The sequence below is a fragment of the Orycteropus afer genome, unplaced genomic scaffold (assembly GCF_000298275.1).
Source record: "Orycteropus afer afer isolate SDZICR_OR568_19922 unplaced genomic scaffold, OryAfe1.0 scaffold00639, whole genome shotgun sequence".
Taxonomy (NCBI): domain Eukaryota; kingdom Metazoa; phylum Chordata; class Mammalia; order Tubulidentata; family Orycteropodidae; genus Orycteropus; species Orycteropus afer.
This window is the reverse complement of record NW_006922226.1, coordinates 167198-171100: the sequence shown is the minus strand read 5'-3', so window position 1 is coordinate 171100 and position 3903 is coordinate 167198. Positions and strand designations below refer to the sequence as shown.

The 3903-nt window shown below is 37.4% G+C and overlaps 1 non-coding gene across 1 annotated transcript; it reads left to right on the top strand.

Moving 5' to 3' along the window:
* Positions 1 to 3614: 3614 nt before the first annotated feature.
* On the top strand, positions 3615 to 3721 carry LOC122151681. Its single transcript, XR_006164251.1, has one exon. It is a non-coding gene; the product is annotated as a U6 spliceosomal RNA (small nuclear RNA).
* The last annotated feature ends 182 nt before the right edge of the window (positions 3722 to 3903 follow it).

Genomic DNA, 3903 nt, shown 5'->3' with positions numbered 1-3903 from the left:
CAAAAGATGGAAACAACCTAGGTGTCCATCAACTGCAGAATGGATAACCAAACTATGGTACATACACACAATGGAATATTATGCAACTTTAAGAATAACGTAGAATCTGCAAAACACTGCATAACATGGATGAACTTGGAGGACATTTGCTGAGTGAAATAAGTCAATCACACAAGGAGAAATTTTTTATTAGTCCATTATTATAAAAGTCAAGGAAAGTTTATATATGGAAGGAAATTTTCTTTGTTGGTTACCAGGGGTGGCAGGGGAGGGTAGAGAACACTGTTAGATAGGTAGAAATAAGTATTGATTTGGGTGAAGGAAAAAAAAAAGATCAGGAATAAGAGGAGGCTGCCTGCCATCACCACTGTTATTCAGTATTGTACTAGAAGTCTTAGCCAAAGCAATTAGGCAAGGAAAAGAAATAAAAGGTGTTCAAATTGAAAAAGAAGAAATAAAATTATCATTTTTCTCTGATAACATAATTCTATATATAACCATTGTTGTTGAGTTGATTCTGACTCATAGTGACCCTATAGGACAGAGTACAATGCCTCATGAGGTTTTCAATGCTGTAATCTTTACAGAAGCAGATTGCCACATCTTTCATTCATTGAGCAGTTGGAAAGTTTGAACTGCTAACCTTTCCTTTAACAGCCAAGCACTTAACCACTGCACCACCAAGACTCCTAAATACCATATATAAAACCAAAATACCAAACTTGTTGCCATTGAGTTTATTCTGACTCATAGCAACCCCCACTGGGTTTCCAAGTCTGTACATGTTTATGGAAGTAGGCTAGCTCATCTTTCTTCCACAGAGCAGCTGGTGGGTTTGAACTACCAACCTTTTGGTTAACAGCCAAATGCCTTACACGGTACACCACCAAAGCTCCTTAATCCTGTATAAAGAAGTCCCTATGGCGTAGTGTCTAAGGCATTTGACTGATAACCAGAAGGCTGGCAATTCAAACCCACCAGCCACTCCTCAGAAGGAAGGCTGGGCAATCTACTTTCGTAGTGATACCACCTCAGAAACCCAAGGAAGGGTCGCTATTCATTGGATCCAACTTGACGGCAGTGAGGTTTCTTTTTGTTTGTTTGTTTGTTTTGTTTAGAGGATACATAAGAAAGCTACTGTTGTTGTTGTTAGGTGCCGTCGAGTTGTCTCTGACTCATAGCGACCCTATGCACAGAAGAATGAAACACTGCCTGGTCCCACACCAGTTCCATGATCCTTCTTGCTATACTTGAGCGCAACGCTGCAGCCATTGTGTCAATCCATCTCACTGAGGGCCTTCCCCTATTTTGTTGACCCTTCACCTTACCAAGCATGACATCCTTCTCCAGAGAATGGTCCCTTCTTACAACATGACCAAAGTAGGTGAGACAGAGTTTGGCCATTCTTGCTTCCAAGGAGCATTCTAGCTGCACTTCTTTCAGGACAGATTTGTTAGATCTTTCAGCAGTCCATGGTACTTTCAGCATTCTTCATAAGCACCACAACTCAAAAGCATCGACTCCTCTTCAGTCTTCCTTAGTCATTGTCTAACTCTCACATGCACATGAGGCAATTGAAAATGTCATGGCTTGGGTCAGGTGCACCTTAGTACTCAAGCAGACGTCTTTGCTCTTCAGCACTTGAAAGAAGTCCCCTCTGATGTCTTGACTGCTGCTTCCATTGTCATCAATTATAGAACCAAGCAATGTGAAGTCTCTGACAACTTCAATCTTTTCTCCATTTATCGTGATGCTGCTTACAGGTCCAGTTGAAAAGATTTTTGTTTTCTTTATATTGAGATGCAATCCATACTGCAGATTGTATTCTTCAATCTTCATCAGTCAGTGCCTCAAGTCATCTTCACTTTCAGCAAGCAAAGTTGTGTCATCTGTGTATCGCAGGTTGTTAATGACTCTTCCTCCAATTCTGATGCCACAGTCTTCTTCATACAGTCCAGCTTCTTGGATTATCTGCTCAGCATACAGATTGAGCAAGTATGGTGAAAGAATACAACCCTGATGTACTCCATTCCTGATTTTAAACCATGCAGTATCTCCTTGTTTTGTTCGAACAACAGCCTCCTGATTTATGTACAGGTTCCTCATGAGTAAAATCAAGTGTTTTGGAAACTAGTAGAAAGCTACTAGAACTAGTAAATAAATTCAGCAAAAAAGTGGAATATAAGTTGAACACAAAAAACTCACTCCAGTTTTTATACATGAGCAATGAGCATTCTGGAAAAGAAATTAAGGAAGGAATTTCATTTATAGTAACATTCAAAACAATAAAATGTCTATGAATACATTTAACCAAGTAGAAGACTTGTAGCCTGAAAACTATAAAACTTTACTTAAACAAATTAGAGAATACCTAAATAAATGGAAGGACATTCCATGTTCATGGATGGGATACTTAATATTGTTATAATATCAATTCTACCCAAAACAATCTATAAATTTAATGCAGTTCACAACAAAATTCTAACAGATTTTTGTGCAGAAATGGAAAATATTAGCACTCAAAATTATATGAAACTGCAAGAGGCCCCAAATAGCAAAATTTATTTTGAAAATGAAAACCAAGTAGGAGAACTCACAAGTTCCAATCAATAGTAATCAAAGAAATCTGGTGCTGGTAAAACTGTAGACATATAGACTAATGGAATAGAATTGAATGGTCCAGAAATAAAACCATACATTTATGATAAGCTGATTTTTGACAATCACATTAGTAATAAAATTAAAATCAACCTAGATGTGAAAACTGAATTATAAAACTCTTTGGAAAAAGCATAGGGTTAATTCTTGACGTCTTAATTTTTTAATGATGAATTCTTGGATGTGACACAAAAACACAAGGAGCCAAAGGGGTGGGGGGAAGAACTTTATCAAAATGAAAAAATTTTCTTCATCAAGGACTTTGTCAATAAAATGAACACCCAACCTACAGATTGGGGTAACAAACCATATATGGCTCCTCTGCAAGCTTAAAGTGAAGCTGAAGAAAAGTAAAACAACTCCACAAGTGCCAAAATATGACTTTGAAAATATTCCACCTGAATTTAGGTACCATTTGAAGAAGAGATATGACACATTGAACACAAGTGACTGAAAGCAGATAAATTGTTGGATGATACCAAGGATATCATACATGAAGAAAGTGAAAGATTGTTAGAAAGACAAAGAAGAAAGAAAAGACCAAATGGATGGCAGAAGAAACTCTGAAACTTGCTCTTAAAGTGAGAATATCTAAAGTGAATGGAAAAAATGATGAATTTAAAAAGCTGAATACCAGATTTCAAATGGTGGCTTGAGAAGACAAAGCAAAGTATTAAAATGAAATGTGCAAAGACCTGTCAATAGAAAATTAAGAAGGAAGAACACATCTGACATTTCTCAAGCTGAAAGAACTGAGGAAAAAATTCAATCCTCCAATGTCAATGTTTAACAATTCTGTGATAAAAATATTCAATGGTGCAGGGAGCATCAACAAAGGATGGAAGAAATATGCATTGGATCCTACTCAATGGCACATGATAACAACGGACCAAAAGAATTGGTCAACATTCAACTATTTCAGGAGGTAGCATAAGATTAAGAGCTGATGGTATATTGTGCTAACTTTGGCAGCACCTATACTAAAATTGGAACAATACAGAGAGGATTAGCATGACTCCTGCACAAAGATGACATGTAAATTTGTGAAGTGCTTCGTATGTTTACTAAGCACAAAGGAAAGCACCTAAAATTTGTCTCCTGGTGGTGACTTCTTGCTCCAATTTCCTTTCACCTACATGTGACCTCACTCCAGTGGATGATCAGATTCTGCCACAACTACCTGCTCCCAAGGCCACTGACAGACCATAATTAGAAGTATACCTCCTCAATTACCTTGACCTCTCT